A 21,860-nucleotide genomic window follows, 5' to 3' on the forward strand; every position below is an offset into this window, starting at 1 on the left:
AGTCATGTCTGGTATTCTATGTTTACGTTTCCTGGTCCTCTACTATTCTCTCTTGGTTCCTCTCCTCAGAAGAATATTTAAATAAAGGATTTTCATTGTATTTGGGGATTAAATCTTATTGCCTTTGATTCCAAGTGAGTTTGGACCAAATTACAACTTTAGCCTGTGCTTATATGCCTTGACTGTCTGTCCCTCTGGACTGGTTATACATCAGTCAGATATTCTCTGACATCAGGCAAAATAAGCCCCCATTTCCTTATCTGTAAGGTGGGGACAATAACCTTTTCCTCATAGTGTTGTCTAAAGCTCAGTAACATGATGTGTATCAAGGGCTTAGCACAGTTTCATACTTAGTGAAGTGCTCAGTAAAAGTAAGTCATTAGTAAAAAGAGATAAGGAAAGAATAAGACAAAGTGGAATTTGTACAGGGCCATTGGAATTCATGGCAATCAATTGTCTCCGCCCTTACCAACCCATTAAGTTCTTCATTCATTGTTTGCTCATCGCTCACTTTTGCATCTGATGTACAGTCTAGAAGTTCTTTTAGTTCTAGGAGTCTGTTTGTTTTTTAATCTGGAAATTAAAAATTATTTTCCCTCTTTATAAAAGGTGACTTTGTTGTGTATACAATCCTAGATTGGCAGTTATTGTCTCTCATAATTTTGAAAATATTGTTTAATTATCTTCTGGCTATATAGAAAATAATCTGGTTTTTCTCTCTGGTTGTTTTTTAAGATGATTCTCTTCGTTTTGAAGTTCTCTCATTTTGTTGCTATACTCGTATACATTTTTTTTTCATTTATCTGCTTGAGAATTTGTCTTTTTCCAGAAAAATCTCAGATGTCATCTCTTCAAATATTGTGTCTTCTCTATTCTTTCCTTGTGGAACTCCAGTTTAATATGTCATCTCTTCAAATATTGTGTCTTCTCTATTCTTTCCTTGTGGAACTCCAGTTTAATATGTTTTAAACCTTATCAGCCCAGCCTCCCAGCTTTATAATCTCTGATGTTTTTCATTTTCATCTTTATGTTCTGTCCTCAGATTTGTTTTCTAACTCACTTTCTCTTCAACTGTGTTGATGCTGTTCTTGGCACCTCGTTTTTTTGTGTACAGTAGTCCCCTCTCCCCCTTATCCACAGGGACATGTTCCATGACCCCTAGTGAATGCCTGAAACCGTGAGTCTCACCAAGCCCTATATGTACTATGTTTTTTCCAATGCATATGTGCCTTTTCACTTGAAGCAATTTACAGCTTCTCTGTGGTATATCTGAGTTGCCAGCATCACTACTCTTGCATTTGGGGGCCATTATCAAGTAAAGTAAGAATTACTTAAACGCAAGCACGGTGATACCACTACAATCAATCTGATAACTGAGATGGCTACTAAATGACTAATAGGCAGGGAGCATGTACAGTGCAGATACGCTGGACAAGATGGCACAAGATTTCATCACGCTACTCAGAATGGTGTGCAATTTAAAACTTATGAATTGTTTATGTCTGTAATTTTCCCCTTTAATGTTTTTAGACCATGGTTGACCGTGGGTAACTGAAACCATGGAAAGCAAAACTGTGGATAAGGGGAGACTACCGTACGGTGTGATCTTTGATTTTTGAGGAACTTTGTTGGAATTCTTGAAAGTCTGGATCCTCCCTGAGAGAAGTTACTTCTGCTTTGCAAAGTCAATTTTTTTCTTTTTTAAAGAAAAATCTACAAAGGTAGTATATATTGTTCTGTAAAGACGTGGATGAAGTCTGGCTGTGGATATTCAGTCTCAGAGGACACTATCCATAAATCAAGCTTGTGGCAGATAAATATATCTCTGTTTAGCAGAGGTATATTTTTACAGATCATCCTTTTACTGAGAGTCTAAATGTTGGGGCTCTGAGCTTTGTGCAGTGGTCTTCAATTTGACCTTCACCTTGCTGAACCCCTACACTATGCCTCTTCTCCCTCATGAAACCAGTTAAAACTTTTGCTCTAGGTCACAGGGAAGCAGAAGATACCTCTGCTTCCAGCTCTTGCTGACTTATTTGGATTCTGGCTCCCATCTCATCTTTGGATTCTGGGTATCTGTCTTAATTTCTGCCCATCTCAGTCATGAATTTTAAAAATACTGAAATTTAAAACATATATATACTCGTATCACTTTTAAGTTTTTATTTGTTCTTAAAGATTTTTTTTTTAGTTTCAGTTGTATAAAACAATGTAATAGTTAGACATTTATCATTTGTATCCCTCACAGAGTGATAACACCCCTCCCCCCATCTACTACCCCTCTGACATCACATACAGCCATTACATTTCCACTGTCTCTATTCTTAATGCTGTACTCTACTTCATATATATATATATATATATATATATATATATTTCATCTTCAGCTTCAGGTGTACAGTGCAGTGATCAGGCATCTACATCATCCCTGAGGTGGTCTCCCTAACGAGACAAGTGTCCATCGGATACCCTACGCAATCCTTACATTATTGATTACATTCCCCAAATTGACTTTCGCACCCCCATGGCAATCTTGTGGTTACCGATTGCGCTTTCTAATCCCCTCACCTTCCCCCTTATCTCCACCTCTCCTCCCATCTAGCAACTCTCAATTTTTCCTTTATGTTTCTGAGACTGTTTCTGACTCTACATATAAGTGAGATCGTATGGTATTGTCTTTCTCTGTCTGACTTATTTCACTTAGCATAATGTTCTCTAGGTCCATCCATATTGTTGCAAATGGTAAGATTTCATTCTTCTTTATGGCTGTGTAATACTCCATTGTATAAATGTACCACAGTTTCTTAATCCAGTCGTCTACCAATGGGCATTTCAGTTGTTTCCATGTCTTGGCTATTGTGTATACTGCTGCAATAAACATAAGGGTGCATAAATTTTTTCGAATTAGAGTTTTGGATTTCTCTGGATAGATACCTAGGAGTGGAATTGCTGGGTCATAAGGTAGTTCCATTTCAGTTTTTTGAGCTACCTCCATACTGTTTTCCATAGTGGCTGCACCAATCTGCAATCCCACCAACACTGCACAAGGGTTCCCTTTACTCCACATCCTCGCCAGTACTTGTTTCTTGATTTATTGATGTTTGTTTGTTTTTAATAGCAAGAGGATGCTTCAGGATATCCAGGCTGCCCCAACATAATCCATTCATTAATTCTTTAAATATTTATTCATGTCTGGTAGCAGGCACCCTGTTAGGCGCTGGTGGCAAGCAGATGCCTGGGATGTAGATTCATCTTCTCTTTGCTTCCATAAGAACAGACTACCTTCCTTTATGAGGAATTTGCATCTTAAAGCAGAAAGAAAGTAGGATACTGTGAGAGGGAGGAGGAGAACTTACAGTTTTTGTTAAAAAATTCATGAACAGGCAGTAATACCTGGGCCCATGATGAAAGAAGATATATAAGCACAAATGGATTATTATCCTGATGAAATTTCAAAATTCCAAAGAGTAAGAGAAAATTCTTAAAGCTCCAAGAGTAAAATGCAACCTCCTTACAAGTAAGGAAGAATCAGACTGACATCAGGCTTCATAGTGGCAGCTCCAAAGACTAGAAGACAACAGTGAAATATTTTCAAATTTCTGAGAAAAAGTACCTTGAGTTTGGCATTCTAAACTCAGGTAAACTGGCTTTCAGTTAGAAAAGCAAAGCAGATACTTTGAGACATGTAAGAGCAGAAAATTTAGCACCCACAGACTCTTTGAAAAGACTACTTAGGGATATGTTCCAGTAAAGGCAAAAATAAATACAAGAGACACTAAGACGAGGGTTATGAGAAATACTAGTAAGCCAAGTAACATGTAAAGATAATGTTAAATCTAAATGTGATGCATAATGTAAAACACAAAAGAGTTCATTTAGATCTAATGGGAGATGATTACGGTGGCGCTTAAATGAGAGGATGTGAAACTGTGAAGTCAAAACTTCATATAAAATAAAGTGTATAATATATATAAATATTACATAAAATTATATATAAATACATAAAATTATGTAAAATATATAATTTCATGTGACTCAAAATTGACATTATTTGCAGATGATATCACTATTTGCTAAGAATCCAAGGTACTTAATTTTTTAAAGCCTATTAAAACTAATGAAAATTGAGTAAGATTGCTGGATATAACATCAGTGTTAAAAATATTGATAGGTTTTTCTATACCACCAATAATCAATTGTAAAAAATTTTAAAATCCCATTCACAAAAGTGTCTAAACCAAACCAAAACAAACAAAAACCCTAAGAATATACCTAAAAAAAAAAAATGTATAAGTACACAAAGGACACTTGAATAAACAGAGAGACATCTTATGCTGCAGGATGGGAACATTTAATATTGTTAATAAATCAGTTCTCTATAAATAATATATAAACTCACTGTCATCTCAATAAAAAAAGCCAATGCAATTTTTCATGGAACTCAATAAATGGATTCAAAAATTCATCTAGAAGAGAAGATTCGAAGAACTCTAGTAAGTTATTGGAAAAGAAGTATAATGAAGGGGTCGAGAATTTGCCCTAGACATAGCAAAACTTTCTCCAAGATTATTGTAGTTATAACACTATGGTATTGTTACAGGGATGATCAAATAAAGCAACTGGACCTGAATAGAGAATCTGGAAATACAGCTCGGCACGTATGGAGACTGTAACTTAAGTCACTGGGAAATGGCTGACCTATTTGACTAATGATACTGGGGTGATTCTTTGGATGTAATCATAAAAGTCCGTCTAAAAGTGTCATGTGGGATTTTCCTTCCCCTGTCCTCTGAATGAGGATGAAGTCATGACATCTCTCCCTGTCTTCAGACCTCTGGTCTGGGAAGGAGCAGTGGCAGCCAGCTTCTCAATCTGGAAGCCTCCTCTCCCTCAGGCTGGAAGCAGGAGGTGGGGGGGAGAGCTAACCCCCTGAGACTTGGGATGCCAGACACTTCCTGTGTCTTGCTCCCCACCCACCTCAGTATCTCCCTCCATAGTTACTGCCACCACCTCTTACTACCAGTGTCCTCTCCAGCTGTAGGCCGCCCTCTTTGGAGAAGCCCTTCTAAACCAACCCAGGCAAACATTCCTATTGCAAGTTGTTGTCTGTTCCTGGTGTTAGAGGGGAGTTCAGTCATGCTTTTGACCCATCTTTGGAGGAGGAGAGTGCAGTGACTTCCCTGATTTGGCCTTAGAAAGTTAGACAGTCCATGGAGGCCCACCTGCAGAGGCTCCCCACTTTCTGAGAGGTCGAGTAGATGCTTCATTAGTGAGCTAAGAGTAGGAGGGTTCTCGCTTCTAACCCTCTAACTTGGTGCACCAAGAGCTACAGGCAGTATCACTGTGTACATAGTGGGCAACCACATTGAGATGGCCGCTGGGCTGCCTGGGTTCAAATCCTACCTCCACCTCAACAGCTATGTCAAGTTTTACAAGCTGCTGAAAATCCCGGCTCCACATTTGTAAAATGGGGATAATATAAACGCTTGACTAGTGGGGCTGTTGGCAGCTCAATATGTTTCCAAAACTTGGAGTAGTACCTGGCACTATAAAATACCTAGCATTATAAAATATTAGCTATTATTATTTTTATAAAAACAAGGTCTTTTGAGGAGAATTTTTATAATACTTTATAATGAAATGGTTTTCTGCAAGGGATACTGGTTTCCCATTTGTAGTGGTGACACAGTGTTTATTTTGAAAATTCATTAAGTTTTAGACAGTGAGATGATTTAAAGAAAAATCAGAATTAGAAAAAGTGCTGAAAAACGTGGCAGAAATTGTGAAGATGGCATACAAATGATTGGTCTTGGAAGACACAGGTCGAGTAGCACTTGAGCTCATGGTGACACCCTAAGATTTGAACATCCTGACAAATATCCCTCCTTGCCCAGAGCTCCCGTGGAAGTAGTTTAAGTTTTTGTTTTTGTTTTATCTGAACTTACCAGTATTCTCCAAAGTTTTTTTTTTTTTAATGAACAACTTCTTCAGTTAAAAACAAAACAAAAACTTGAGCATTCAACCCCAATTTATGTTTGTTTAAATGTTATATTTCTCTGTGAGAGACAGAATAGCGTAGTAGTTATGAATATAAACTGTAGACAGACTAGGGTTCAAATCCCAGCTCTGCCACTTGCCAGCTGTATGACATTGGAAGAATCACTTGACTGCTCTGTGCCTGTGAAGTAGAACTAATAATACCTACCTCATAGGGTTGTTGTAGAAGTTAAATAAAATGATATATGTAAGCTCTTAGAATAGTGCCTGGAATAGAGGAAGAACTCAGTGACATTATCTATTATGTTTAGTATGCAATAAAATAGGTGTATTATAAAATATAAAAAAATACAAAATTTTAAGATTGAGATAAAAAGCAAATAGAAATAAAAGGTCTTATATGCTCCTTAACACTCATGGATTATCTTGTGAACCCTGGGGTACATTCACCCCCCCCACTTTGAAGATTGCCTGGCTTCGGCAATGACAGGAATACCCCATGTCCCTAAGTATTCTGATTCTTGAGGTACGTTGTAAAGCCGGGAGGGCTGCCCCCATACCCGGATGATGTGCACTCTCATTTCTACACAAACGTAAATTCATTGCTTGTAAACAATAATCAGATCAGGCTGGATGTCAGGCCGCTGAGTGTGTGGCCTCCTGGTCAATCCTGCCCAGTCATTATACAGGATGGACCGGTGCCTGGGCTTTTCTCCTTGCGTTGCATTTGCCACCACAGGCTGAAGCAACTCCCACCCAGCTCAAAGCCAGGGAGACGGGACAGCTGCAGGCCAGGCTGTGCTCTGAAACCAGTCATCATTTTAATCAAGCATGCTAACAGCGGATTAGAGCACAACTACCTAAAGCATGCTCACATCGCCTGAATCCTTTGCTGCCAACAGCTGCTCTTCTTGACATGGGGCCAACCCCTGGAGACTATGTAGATCCCCTCAGATGCTCCAGAATCCTGGAAATGCTGAAAGCAACTGGCTTCCTCAGAACGGGTGGAATGAGTGGCATGTCAAAAGTGTCAGTTAAAACTTGACTCTGAAAAAAAATAAATAAAACAAAAAACAAAAAAGACTTGACTCTGTCCTGGGAAGAGCCTGGTGGACACGGCATGAACGACCGTCATTGGTAAACCAGGTGGCAACTGGGTCTAGTTACTGACAAGAGCGCTCAGTGGGTCTGCAGACGTTGCCTCCAAATTCCAACGGCGTTAGGTCAGATCATTTTAGAGTGGAAATGCCCTACAGACCATCTAGTGGCTGCTTACAGTGTCGATAGGGGGCTTTAAAATTTTATGATGAATGAGTTCAGACATGTAAGACAGCGTAAGGGCTAGTAGAATTACGTCTCTGTACATTTCACCCAGCTTAAGAAGGCAAGTTTTCCCAGGGCAGCTGAAGTTCTTGGGTGCCTCTCCCCCCAACCCAAATGTAACTTTATCTGGAATTTGGTGATTATCATTCCAAATAGGGAAAACTTAAAAAATAAAAACCGTCTCTGCAGGTTTGGACCCGGTAGGTCTGGGATAACGCTCAAGAATCTATATTTTCAAAAAGTTCCCCAAGTGAGCCAGAATAGCTTGCTTGAGTGGCCTGAGCACCGGAGTTGGAGCTAAAAAAGGCAGAAGTCCTACCCTATGGTGCCACCTCCCCCCTGTGTGCCACCCCTGAGGGTGAAGGGTTAAGGATCAAGTAAAGGCAGGAAGTGTCTCTAGGATATTTCATCTTGAACTTCACTCTGTGGATTGAATTACCACTATTTTTATCAATGGAGCCCGTTTGGTGCGTCCATTATGTGATTAACAAGTCACTAAGTACCCTAATAGAAGCTCATGTTTCACATTTATTATGTGGATTAGCAAAGCCTCTGGGGATCACGATTGGACATAGAGGGCGTGCTTCTGGTACTGTCCTCTGGGGTGAGATCTTTGGGATTTCATGACAGCTCACCAGGCCTGGAGTATGCTGCCTAATCTAGGTAACTAAAGGCCTCTTGTGAATGCTCATGAACGCCCTTCCCGCATTCATATTCTACTGGCTTTCCTGGACTACTTTAAAGAAAATTATTAAGGTTATTACAAGATTTGTACAACTAAAGGGCAAGCTGAGATACCAGCAAAAGTCTTAAACTTTGAATAGCAACAATAACAGTAAAGCGATACGAATTGCTGAATCCTTATTCTGCACAAAGGGCTGAGCTCGGTTCTTTGCAAAAGCATTTCATTTAATTTTCACAACACCCCTGTGAGTTAGATGGTACCATCTTCATCTTATGTATGAGGAAACAGAAACTCGGAGAGTGACTTACCCAATAACATCTGGCCGGTGTGTGGCGAGAGATGACTTTGAACTTGGCTCTGTCTGGTGCTGCAGCGTGTGTTGTCACCACAGCCCTGTGCTGCTTGGGCTTGAGACCTGGATTTGACACTTGCCCTTGGAAAAGTTGCTAACCTTGCTGTGCTTTGGCTTCCTCATCTATAAAATGGGGGGAGGAGGAGTGATAATGATGAATGCATGTGAGGAGTTTCATACACTGTGAAAATGCTTTTGTGTACGTGTCATTGCGTGACCCCGATCCTCTTCCGGGTCCCTCACTTAAGTGCCCACAAGTCTTCCTTGTTGAGAGGAGCATGGCTGGCAAGTTCTGTGCAGCGTGCACCGTAACACTTTGGTCCCATCTTTCCTTGGCTGGTCTGCAGCCTGGGCTCAGGCCCAGCCCCTCCAGGCCCAGCATTTTCTTGAAAGTCGTTGCCCAGACTGTAGTCCCTTCCTGTTTCTTAGAAACAGCCCAGGCCATCCTCCTTGAGAGCGCAAATTTGTGTCTTAGTGATGGGTGTGCCAACCACGGTCTTCCTCTAGCAGGTGCTAAATATCTATGAGGGCACATGGGTGGATTATGAGAGGGTTTGTGGCATGGGGAAAGATGAGTGCAAATCCCTGATGCTTTGTGCCGTGTTCATTCATTCATTCAACGCGTGAATTTAGCTTCTAACCACTAGGTGGGGAGAATACAATAGTGAATAAGCAGACACAGCCCTGACCATGGAGCTAATGACCTATCAAAGAGAAAGACAATAAACACTTAGAAAAAAATAAATTTAATGAAGTGAGCCAAGAATGCACATAAAGTACATGGAGAGCCAACATAACATAGTCTTGGGATAGTCAGGGAAAGCTTCCTGGAGGAAGGGATGTTTAATTTGAAGGCATTTGCCTGGTGTGGAGATGGGAGAGATTTTTTGGAAGTGGTTTTTGGATGTGATTTAGGCTTCATAAATTAGATGCACCTGCCTGAGCAGGTATTTGCATGTGCCATGCATGGTATAGCATTGCTAGTTTTTCTGCAGTGTGTTCCAGCATCCAGGCACCAGCTTCTAAGAGGGAGTCAAGAGGGAGAGTGCAAGCCATTTATGTTTCACTAGATTGGACGTCTTAATGAAATCTAACACTTGATGCTTGAAGAGGTGTGTTCCTGAAGCCAACAGCTCCAGGAATGGCTTGTTTAGTCCTGTTTTCCTGACGGTGGCAGAGGTGGCAGCTCTCCTGGCAGGATGGTTCTATCGTGTTGTCCTGGGCTCCATTCCTGGGGGCCTGGTCAAGAACCTCCTGCTCCAGCCTTTCCAATGATTTTTTGTAAGTTCCTAATTCCCCAGATTAAATCCCTTTCTGCTTGAAATAATTGAGTGGTTTCTGTTTCCTGCTCCTGAGCCCGTACTGGTACTACTGAGGTATGGTTAGATTCATTTATGTAGTCAGTATTTTCTGAGCACCTACTATGTGCCAGGCACTGGTTTTGAGCTCTGGGAATACAAGAATAAACAAGACAAAGGCCATATCACCTTTGTCATATTATCATGGCAATTACATTCTAGATCAGAATTATCCAATGAAATATAATGCGAGCCACATGTGTAGTTTTAAAATATCCAGTACCCACATTATTAAAAAAGTAAAAAGAAATAGGTGAAATTGACTTGAATAGTATATTTTATTTAACCTAACATATCCAATATATTATTTCAACATGTGACTGATATAAATAATTATTAATGAGCTATTTTATATACGTTTTCATACTAAGTCTTGGAAATTCAGTGGTTAGTGTTTTTTACAGCACATCTTGATTCAAACAAAATTGTCCTTGGATATACTTGATCTGTACTGCATTTCATATGATTTACAGCTGAAAAAGTAGTTTTATATACTTAATATATTCCAAATATACTTAAAAGATTTTCAGTAACTGAAAAAATACCCCCCAATTTTTTTGTTTATATTTGCATCTATATTGACAACACTTGTTCATCTATTCTAGAAGAATTGATTTGACTTTGGAGCAAAGCCTATCAGTTTCAATACTATATCTGTAAAGTGAGGTAAATTTACCAACTCTTGGTTTGCATAAATTGAAAGGGAACGCAAAATTGACCAATGACCATGAAATGTCCTTGACTTGTTTTTTTAGTCTTTGCAGCCAATTTACATAGCAGCCATCAATTACAATGAAAGTAACTTGCATATTGATTCATGTTAGAAAAAGGTGTAAAATCACTATTATTGATTTGTATTATAAAAGTATCCGTTTCAACATAAATTCTCATACCTGCCTAGTGATGTCACAAATCAGCTTCTCTTGTAGTTTCACATTTAACTCATTCATACGCAGTATGATTTCGATGAGAAAACATACATCATACAGGCATTTTCTGTCTTTGGTTACTGAATATTTGGCAAGCATTCCCTTTGTATCAAAATCTTGAATTGGAGTTAAAAATGCACTGGCCCAAAGAGCATGACCCAAAGAGCACTGGCAAAGAATACAAGGTCACATTATTCATCATCTTCTATTTTTTCAGCTCCATAAACTGGAGACGATTCATAGTATTTAAGCGTATATAACCACAACTTTAACAACTATATCCGTGATGGTTTTCATAGAGTGTGCTGCAGAAAACAAAGCACAGATATTTTCAGTATGTATCATATAATGGAATAAGCAATGAGGGCAATATCAGTTTCTTATTTGAACATTCCTCCCTATTAATATGAATTTGTGACCTAGCATGACATAATTACCATGTGAAGTGACAGAAATTAATTTTTTCTTATCCAGCTGGAATTTTTTTGTTGGCAGATGTAAAAGATTTAAAAGTATGTTTTTTTGTTGTTGTTTTGTTTTGTTTTAAGATTTTATTGGGGAAGGGGAACAGGACTCTATTGGGGAACAATGTGTACTTCAGGCCTTTTTTTTTTTTTCCAAGTTAAGTTGTCCTTTCAGTCTTAGTTATGGAGGGCACAGCTCAGCTCCAGGTCCAGTTGCCGTTTTCTAATTGCAGGGGGCACAGCCCAACATCCCTTGTGAGAGTGGAACCGGCAACCTTGTGATTGAGAGGACACATTCCAACCAACTGAGCCATCCGGAAGCTCAGTGGCCGCTCAGCTCAAGGTGCCATGTTCAATCTTAGTTGCAGGGGGCGCTGCCCACCATCTTTTTGCGGGACTCGAGGAGTTGAACTGGCAGCCTTGTGGTTGAGAGCCCACTGGCCCATGTGGGAATCAAACCTGCGGCCTTCGGAGTTAGGAGCATGGAGCTCTAACTGCCTGAGCCACCGGGCCAGCCCCTAAAAGTATGTTTGTCATGTATTAGATTTTTTTTAAGGCTGTGAATTGACAACATTTCTTTGCAAACTGGAAGTCCTTTGAGACAAAATGTACCCAAAGCATCATCTGAGCCGTGACTATTACATTATATTGCATGACTCCTCTAAAGTTAAAGAAAAGCACTTGTGAGTTTTCAAGCTTATTGGTGGATCTTTGCTATTGTTAGAAAAGTCTTGTATGTTTTGGGCAATTATTTGGTGATGTATTTGAAGAACTTCCACTTTTTGTAAAACATCTGTTTTAGTCTTTTCCTCGGAATTTCCTAACAATACTTCCATTACTAAAAATAATTTGTTTTACCATTTCTTCACCTAACAGGGATTTTCTTTTGTGCAAGAATCCATGCTCTTTTATACGTGACCAAATTTATAAGTGCAGACCCTGCTTAAATTTATTCAAAACTTTCTTTGAATTAAAAAATACTTTAAATTAAAACCACTTAAAATTTTTTGTTGAATATTTGATTCTGTTTTCTGGCAACTAATTTCATTGATTCTTTTTTGGCTATTGGAAGGACACTTCTTATCAAATCCACTATGCATTTTCTGAAAATGTTTCTTAATATTGTCCACTTTATCATCTTAAATTTTTCTTTCACAATCTGCTGTAGCAAGTTGCAATGCTTTTCTTCCTCCTTGTTTGCTTTACTCTGCCTAGCATAGTACTAGCTTCTACATCTCCACCTAATTCTACATCATTGGTATACTTTTCTTTGCAGTTTTTAAATTTGCCTTTACCTTTTTCAGACGAGAAAATTTTCATTACATTATAATTGAAATACTATTTCAATTTAATTACAATTATGATTTACACAGATCTCTCTACAGAGAGAGAATATTATCTGTCTGCAGATAATATGCAAATAAACAGTACAATGTTACATAGATGCATAGGAAAACAACATTGGAACTGAAACAATTCATTGACGTGTTTAAGTAATACTAGAAATGCCTAGTTTGCACCCTACATGCACACTACAATAATACTTTATGTGATGCAATGGTTAAAATGAAGTGTAGTTTTAGCAAAACACTAAAGTCGTGTCAACGGAAAAACACGAGCGTTTCTCACTCTGGTGAGACTGTCTCTCAGCAGCCTCATCTCTGGTGCTCAGTAGTCACACGTGGCCTGTGGCTTGCACATGGGATTATGAATCTAGTTTCTGTAGTACTCTGGATTGCAAGCTAAGGAATTTGATCTGTATCTTGGGCAAAGAGGACACTCATGGACTTTCGCAGAGGATGCTGGGAAGAACTCCTCGGTTTGGAAAGGTTAAGTGGCAAGAACATATGTGGTGGACGGGGGTTGGAGAGCCCAGGGGCCAGGCAGGACCAGGGGCAGAAATCTGGGCCAGAGTTCCTAAGGGTTTGTAAAGGTGATAGGGACACAGGGGAGGTGAATGAAGAGCTATGGGAAGGAAAGAATCACTAGATTTCGGAGTCAAGGTAGTAATGGAAAGGGACGAGTCACAGTTTTCTAGTCTGAGTAGATGAAGAACAAAGAGGTTAGGGACCGTCAGATTGAACTTGAGGTTAATGGGGTCCTAGTCAACTTGACATTCATTTTTATGGCTGCTCTGTACCAGCCCTGTATCAGTACGTGGTGAATAGCAAGTGCTCAGCTGAAATTGAATGAGACTATCTATCACCCTGACTCTATGAACTCAGCTCTTGGGGTACATACTGAAGGAATAAAGACTAAAGAGTAAAACCCTAAATAAACTTGACCTCCTCTCTCTGTCTTGAGATAGTACTAATTCTTCTTGAAGTGCCCCTGAAATGTATTTTCATGCATCATTTTTGATCTAGATGTGGTGTCTAATGGTTTGAGTTCCAAGGATCTGGTTGGACTGTACATCTGCTACACGCAACTCTACATTCAAATCAAACACTTACAATGTCCATATTTTGGAGAAAGGCAGTTCACAAGACAAGATGTTTACAAGACAAGGAAAGGTCATTTTCCTTCCTTTCTTCCTTCCTTCCTTCCTTCCTTCCTTCCTTCCTTCCTTCCTTCCTTCCTTCCTTCCCACCTTCCCTTCCTCCTTCCCTCTCTCCCTCCCTCCCACTCTCTCTTCTTCTCCTTCTCTTTCTTTGTTTGTAAAACAAAACAAGACAAACACGCAGAGAGAAAACAGAGTGGACAACTATAATCTTCAGGTGACCATAAGAAACTAAAACTACAGAGACGATGACTCTGAGTCATTTGTTCATTGCTATTCTGGTTACTGAAACATTAACAGTGGTGATGTCTGGGTGGTAAAATATGACTCCTGTTTTCTTTTCTTCTTCCCCCCCTTCTCTCAATAATCTAAAATAGGCGTGGGCATTTTGAGAAAAACCAGGAGAAAACAACAAAAGTTGATGAAACCAATGGAGAGGAGCCTCCCTGGTTTCAGCCTTGCTGCAATCATTCCAGCCCTTAGGCCATGGGCTCCTTGGGCAGAGAGGCAGCCCCCCAAGGAGTTTGGGGCTGAAAAAGAGTCCAAGGACCCAGGAGGACCAGAGGGTGGTGTGGGGGGCCGGATGTAGTGAAAGAGGCTTGGAGACAAGATGAAGAGGGGGCTGATGGGGCTGGGAGGTGAGTGGTGGCAGGTAGCTGGGAGCCAGCCTGTGGCGTTTGGAGCAGTTCAGATGTGGAGAGAGGAGCCAAAGGAGGCTGGACGCAGTGGAGCAATAGAATCAGAATTCATTTTCAGTAAGTCAGCTGGTGGCCATACAGAGGTGTGTATGTGTCTGTCAGGGAGGGGGAATGGGTGTGGGAGAACCCCCAAACAGAAAGACTAGGTAGGGGGCTGCTGAACAAGTCCAGGAGAATGAATCAGATGGAAGGGAGTGTTCCTAAGGACCCTTTTAAGGTAGAAACAACCAGAATTGATCACCAGAATCTCCTTGTGGGAGAGAAATGGGTTTTTATTCATCTATGCGTTCCTCGTTTTCCAACCCAGTATCAGACATGTGAGCCTTTTCTCCTTCATTCACTTACGCATGTACTCAATAAATATAGATTAGGGCTTATTGTGAGCCAGGCATGTGCTGGGCTGGGTCACTACGGTAGATGCCGCCATCTCATGGGAGTGGAGGCAGACGTTAGACCAGTAAGCAGACAGAAAATGGGATAATGTCCCATTCTGTTAGGAAGTGCTAATAAAGAGAATAAAAACAAGAGGATGTGACAGTGGGTTAGGGGTAGAGATGGAGGGTGGCCTCGGATTCCATGGGGCTGAGACGTGATGGGGACAGCCACGCAGCTGTCAAGACCGCTCCCCTTCCACCCTTAACCTTCCTTTCCTCCCTTTGGCCATTATCGATGTATATCTTGAAACTATACATTTTGGGCAAGACCAGGTTGCTTTTTCACTTTACTTACTTTTTAAGGTTGAAGTATGTTTGGCTTGCAGTAAAATGAAGTAAAACTATTAAGGGCACAGGTGGGTTAATTTTTATACTTGACATTTTTTCTTTACATTTTACATATTATTTTCCTATGTACAAGTCACCACCACCCAGATCTTATGTAGAACATTACTAGGTCCCCCCAAGTGTCTTTTATGCCTTTCCCAGTCAATACCCCAAAAGTAACCTTTTTTGATCTCCACCATCATCAAATTTGCTGGTTCTTTGCTTTGTACCAATGGAATCCTTTAGTAAATTTTTTTTTTTTTTTTTTTTTTGCATCTGGATTCTTTCAGGCATGTTGTACCTATAAGACTCAGTCCACTTGTGTGGCTCCTGGGTCGATGAGGTCACTCTCGCTGTCAACTTACACATTTCTTTCCTCACACGTCTGTGCATTGCAAGCTGTGGCTTTTAAAGTCCTCACGTGAGAAACTTATCCGTTGTTTGAACACCTATAATGAATTGAGGTGTAATAAAATGTTCCTTTTTTCATTATTATTTTTCCTAGTTCAGGATAGCTGGGAAAACTCATAAAACTAATTCTACTTAGTTGTGTCTGGGAGAAGGGTATTAAAAATTGCATGTCACTGCCTCCCGACTTCTGATTCCTAAATTCTGCTGTGTGCATTGATTACCGTCTCCCTTGTTTCTGGCCGGAACGTCCTTTTAAATTTGGTCACAGCTTGGTTCCCTTTCCTTCCCCTCCTTGTACTGTTGTGGCTTTTCTATTTTATGATGCAAGCTCTTTGCAAAACTTCTATGAATGCCCTTGAGCTCCTCTGCTCTCATTGCCCCACAGCATCTCTTGGAATTGATTCCCGTATATTTCTTCCTAGAAGCAGAATACTATTTCACCTGATGCTATCGGCCCGTGGATTCATTTCCACCTGACCGAAGTCAGCTTCACCTAGACTCACGTTCCTCTCAACTGTGTCTTCTTCTTGAACTTCCCAACTCCAAGCCTCCTAGAAGTACCCTTTTCCTTTACTCTGTATTTTTGCATGGGTTCAGACCACAGCTTAAAAAAAATTAATGGACTTTATTAAGTACAGTGTTAAATTTATATAGTAATTGAGGGGATAGTAAGTACACAGAGTTGGATAATTGGCATAATTCCATAGGGCATGTCCCCTAAAAAGCGTTGAAGTGCTAACTTCTGCTAGCTGTAAACATGGCCTTATTTGGAAATAAGGATTTTGCAGCTGATCAAGTTACGATGAGCTCACTAGGGGGAACCCATATCCAATATGATTGGTGTCCTTACGAAAAGGGGAAATTCGGACACCAAGATAGACATGCATGGAGGGAAGACCCAACGAGAAGGTGATCATCTATAAAGAAAGCCTGAGGCCACCCAGAAACTAGGACAGAGGCATGACAGATTCTCCCCCAAAGTCCTTGGGAGGAACTGACCCTACCAACACCCTGACCTCGGACTTCCAGCCTCCGGAACTGGGAGACAATAAATTTCTGTTGTTTAAGTCATCCAGCCTGGCATCTCCGTTTCACCATTAGGAAAGGGAGGCTCGGCGAGAGAAAGCCACTTGCTCGCACTAGTAAATGTCAAAGCCAGGCTTCCCATTTATAGTGGTTTGATTTCAAAGTCCACATGTTTTCTATGAAGCCCCGTGGAGTCCGGGAGGTAGTGTAACAAAGTGCATCCTGATTATGAGGGGGGGACTCCTCAAGGCGAAGGTGCTGATGCCTGGTTCAAGGTGGAGTATGCTGGATAGCAGGCACATCCCTGGGAAAGGAAAGGCCATCACACCTTCTGATGCCTCACGCTGAGGCCTAGGCGTCTCTCTGTGTCTTCTCCTTTAGTTCGCATGGAAGCCCTTTGAGATTCATAGTTACCCCACTTCGCAAGTGACAAAATCCAGACACAGAGAATTGCACAATTTCCCAAAAGCGAATGACTAGTGAGTGGAGAAACGGGGGTACAGTCTGCCTATGTGCAGAGTCCTTCTTTCTCTTGGTCTCTTGCTCTCCAGGCAGCGGGCTGGATGATCAGTCTCCTGCCATCCTCCTAAGTCTCTGACTCGCCCCAGGGCTCTGTGCTAGGATTTAGAATAAATAAGTCCCTCCCCAAAGGAATGTTTGCTCACCTTTCTTGATCAGGCCAGCCAAATTCCTAATGCCCAAATGTCTCACTATTTTGTGTTCTGCTAAGTTCCAGTAGCGAGACCCTGATCCGTAGTTTTACTAAATACTGATGCAAATTAGTACAGCACTTAAGGCTGTGTCTTTGGACCCAGAACTCCCTGTGTTTGAAGCTTAACAAGCTGTGTGCCCTTGGGCAAGTTGCTTAACCTCTCTGTGCCTCAAGCGCTTCCCCTGTGAAATGAAGACTATGATGACAGTATTTGCTTCCATCGAGTTCCTGTGTGGATGAGATACATTCTCACCCTCAAATCATGTGGAGGAGCATCTGGCATGCGTCACGCATTTAGTATGAATAATCTTTTATGATTATTTTCTTTGTGCATGCCACACATGCCTCAGTTGGCTCCTGATTTGGGCTCAGATCAAAGGACCAAGTTTCCCACAGTAACAATAAGGCAGACAAATTGAAAGCATGGGGAGGGGGAGAGGGAGGAATGCAAAAAATCTTATTAGAAGGGAAGGGCCCATCAAGAGTCAGAATACACATAAAATCATAAAATGAAATAGCTCTTGTTCATTTTCTCCCTGTGGGGTGTTTCCGTCTTGGGCTTTCGAGAGTCACCTACTGTAATTTGCAGTTCCAGTGGGTATTAAATCCTTAAAGGCCTATTGTCTTCTGTCAGGTGGTTTCCAAAAGACACAAATAAAAAGAACATCCCCCAGCAGGACAGGACCCTTTGTACCTTTTATTCGGCTTAGTTGCAGGCAGGCCTGAGTCGGTAGGCAACATTTAATTTGATATAAGGACCCAGAAGGACTTTAACACTTAGCAAAAGAATGAGACTGTTCCAAATCATCTTGGCAGGAGGTCCGAGTGATCACAGCAATGTTTTTACAGTCTTAGGAAAGAGCTGTTACAATTCTGAAGTTCACTCCAGCTGTCATGTTTTTCTTCACTTTGGATCAGCCTGGGGTCTACCAAGGAGGAGCTTCAGAATCGGAACCCTGGTTTTTGTCATCTCAAAAAGGGAATCACAAGATCCCTCTGCTTTCCCCATATCGGCTTTCCCCTCTCCTTTAAGGGAGGTGATTTGGGAAGGGGTTGGGGAGTGAGGAGTACGCAGGAAGCCCTTCCAGCCGACAAGGCGGGAAACGAAGACAGGTACTGAAATAAGCACTAATGGCAGAGTCAAAACATCTGCCCACCCACGGTGTTGTTTTGGGCAACTGGCATTAACTATCTGAGCTTCACTCTCCTCATCTATAAAATAGGTGAGTTGGACCAGATCCATTTTTTTCCCCTTTCGCAGAACCCTTTTTTCAAGCAAAATCACACACATACTCCCAATATGGAAAACAGTAGCAGAGCTTCCTTCCTTGGTTGGGCAGAGGGAATCTGGAGCTGTATCCCCCAAACCTTATCTTCCCTCCCCACTTTCCAGGGACCTCAAGGCATCCACAGAGCACTGTTTGAAAACGTCCAAACCCTAATGCTCTCTCAGGTTCCTTTCTGTTGGAAAATTTCTGGGTCTAATCTTAGGAGCCTAGGAAGGACCACTTCCTCCTAAAATTCCACCACCAGCAGTTTATCTTTCTCGGTTGCCTTTTCCTTTGTCCTCTTTTAAGCAAAGTCACCTGAGAAAGGCAATTTTAAGGCACTAACTCTTCAGTGTAAATCAGTGCGTTTTATTGCCTTGTTACTGACTTGAGGGGCGTTCTTTCACAGGCACGTCCCCACTCTGTGTGCCAGGACCCTGCTACACCTGTGGGTACAGGTCCAGAAAGGAACTGCGAAGCAGAAATTCCCAATTATGAGGCTGTGTTCTTGGGGTTAAGGACATGACTAGAAAGAGGTCAGTTTAGGGACTCTGGGTGGAAGAAGGTATCTCTGGGAACATAAGGGAATGGATTCTAGGAAGAAGGGACACTTGAGCTGAGTCTTAATATATTAGTAAGAATTAACCAACTAAAGAAGGAGAAGGAAAAAGTAGTTCTAGGCTGAAGGACCATTTTATGTAAAAGCTAGGAGATCAAGGACCCTGAAAGTCCAAAATGCCCTTCAGGTGGGTCCAGGGGCAAAATTACAGAATCGAAAACTTAATTTTTCCTTCTGGGAATGGCGGAAGGTCGAGGGTAGAGATAAGAAGGGAAGGTTGCATTTTTTTTCTCTGGTGAGCCTATCACATTAGAATGAATAGTGTATATGTGTGTGTATATATATATTTACATGTCTATAATGTCTTTCCAACCCTTTAAGAGCCCTAGAAAAGGCCCCAACTTATAGTTCAGGATCACTTAGAGAACAATAGGTAAGCTGGTCAGGGTCTTAGATACATGTCTAACGTAACACCAGAGCCCGCCTCTTTTGCAGCATGTCACGTTGATTTATTTCTGTTCTCTCAGGAGGAGAAAGGGAAATAGTAGAGAGATGAAGAGAAGAGACAAGATCCAAGAAGATAAGAGGTTGCATGAGGGTTTGGAGGAAGACTAAGAGGAGATGGCATTTTCAGCCTGCCAGAATGCTACTAGACTCTACCCTGCCCTCCGCTCAGCTTTGGCTCAAGTTCCAGGAGCTGGATCCATGCAAACCTGCTTGCGGCCACACTGCTGAGCCCACTACCACCAGCAGCAGCCTGAGACTGGCTCTGGTCTGCTTTCTCAGATTTTTTGGACCCATCTACATTCTCCCCACAGCCCCCTTTGCAACTGGCACTAGACAGGGCAATTTTATTGGCAGGATACAGAAACTGACAAGCCAGCCAGGGACAGTGGTGGCACAAAGTAGGCATTCAACAAGCATCATCGCTGAAACTAAGAGACCAGGGTGGATCCAGCCATTGGTGAGGCCGGCCCACAGAGGGCATGCCATCAGACATTGGAGGTGTGCTTCCTGGCCCCATCACATAAGACGGTGCAGCAGGCTGCATGGAGAGTTCTTTCACCAGTTTCATAGTGTCTCTTGGACAACCCTCTCTGGGGTCTTCCACCAGTGAAAGCAAGGGCCCTGTGAGTTTGAAAGCACCTCCCAGCTCTGCTTACCTATCGCTCCATAAATCAACAGACAAATTCAGAGGTGAGTGGATTTCATTGTGCACAGGTGTGCAGATTAATTTGTGTGTTGGAAGGGTCGAATGCTCAGACAGGGTGGAATCAGAGCCATTAATTTCCAGAGGCAATGGGCCACACCTTCAGATCTGGATATTTCTCTTGCCAGGGAGGCTGGACTCAGCTGGGCAAGTTCAGTGATAATGTGGTATCTTTGAGTTTCCATTTCCCTGATGGAACAGGTGGCCTCCCTGGGCACAGCTAACCAAATTGCTCCCCTGAACCTGCCAGTCGTGGTTCCCCTTTTGGGTTGTTTACAACTGGCCATGTTTACTGCCCCTTAGTTTAACTTCACATCAGATAAGAAAGCAGCTCACTGAGGCCAGACGTTTGGACCTTCTCCTGTCTCTTTTCACAGACACAAGTAATACAGACACAGACGTGGGCACCGTGCCATGCTATCCAGGTGCTGTTAACAACGTACTAGCTTATTTTGATTATTTATTGTCAGAAGGGAGAGTGATTAACCCAGGCCCTGAAGGGAGGTTCCTAGCCTGGAAATCCTCACACTGCCACCTCCCAGCTCTGTGACCTGGAGCCCTTAACCTCACTCCCTTAATTGAAAAATGGGGATCATAAAATCCCTTCAGGGTTTTAGAACAGTGCTCAGGAAGCATAGTTATTATCTGTACTATGTACCGACTTATGGCCAGTTATAAAGCTTAATCCAATGCAGATCCTACTCTCTGGAAGTCACAGGAAATAGTTACTAGAGTTTCTTTCTCTTTCTAGGGTCTCTCATAACTCAGGTTGTCCCATGGAGATGGAACAGGAGATACTTGTGGGGCTGTCAAACCTCCCACCTTCTTGCAGAGGCATGCCCTGGAGGGTAGGTGTTTTGGAAAAAACTTTTTTCAATTTATTTTTTAAACTGAGGTATCACCTACATACACATATAGAAAAGTGCATACATACGTTTACACTCATGGAACCACCACCATGATGGAAAGGTAGATGGGACCTTATCACGTCCCAGGCAGGAGGCTCCCCCCACCCCCCAAGGTAATCTCCTTTCTGACTTCTACTACCATAGATTAATTGTTCCTATTCTTGAGATTCGTAAAATTGGAATCACATCTGTACTGTGTTGGTAAATGTTGGATAACCAGCTCCCCAAATTAGGAAAAATGAAATCAAAACACCCTGATTTGTAGCTTTTGTCAAATTCTCTGGCAGTCCCTACCACTGATGTGAAGCTAACTAGGTGAGGTCTTTGAACATGGAGCCAGGACTAGACAGACGTGCAGTAGAACACAATTATATGGCACTTCCACCTTACAGATACAGTAGGTGTAAATAGCCTCAGCTGCATAGATAATAGCAGAAAAATAGTAAAGAATTCAAAGTTGAAGAAATACCTTTGCTTTAAATATAATTTATGTCATTGTAAATTTATATAATTTAAGTTTTAACAAAGGCTCTATTTAACAATTGGCTTGCAAGATTACTGAAAATATAACAGTAATTTTTCATGAGTTGTTAATACTATGAGCGGAATCATTCACTGTGTTCTAATCTTTTGCACCTGGCTTCGTTCTTTCAACCAATATAATGTCTGTGAGTTTCATCCCTTTTATTCTGTGTATCA

The 21,860-nt window shown here is 41.5% G+C and overlaps 1 long non-coding RNA gene across 1 annotated transcript in view; it reads left to right on the plus strand.

Annotated features, from left to right (window-relative positions):
• The window catches only part of LOC109453841 (uncharacterized), a 58,025-nt gene that overhangs the window by 28,978 nt on the left and 7,187 nt on the right, over positions 1–21,860 (plus strand). Inside the window, exons 7-8 of the long non-coding RNA XR_012492819.1 lie at positions 19,571–20,240; positions 21,005–21,101. This is a non-coding gene — a long non-coding RNA (uncharacterized LOC109453841). The remainder of the gene's footprint in view (positions 1–19,570; positions 20,241–21,004; positions 21,102–21,860) is intronic.

This window comes from Rhinolophus sinicus, linkage group LG02 (assembly GCF_036562045.2).
Source record: "Rhinolophus sinicus isolate RSC01 linkage group LG02, ASM3656204v1, whole genome shotgun sequence".
Classification (NCBI taxonomy): Eukaryota; Metazoa; Chordata; class Mammalia; order Chiroptera; family Rhinolophidae; genus Rhinolophus; species Rhinolophus sinicus.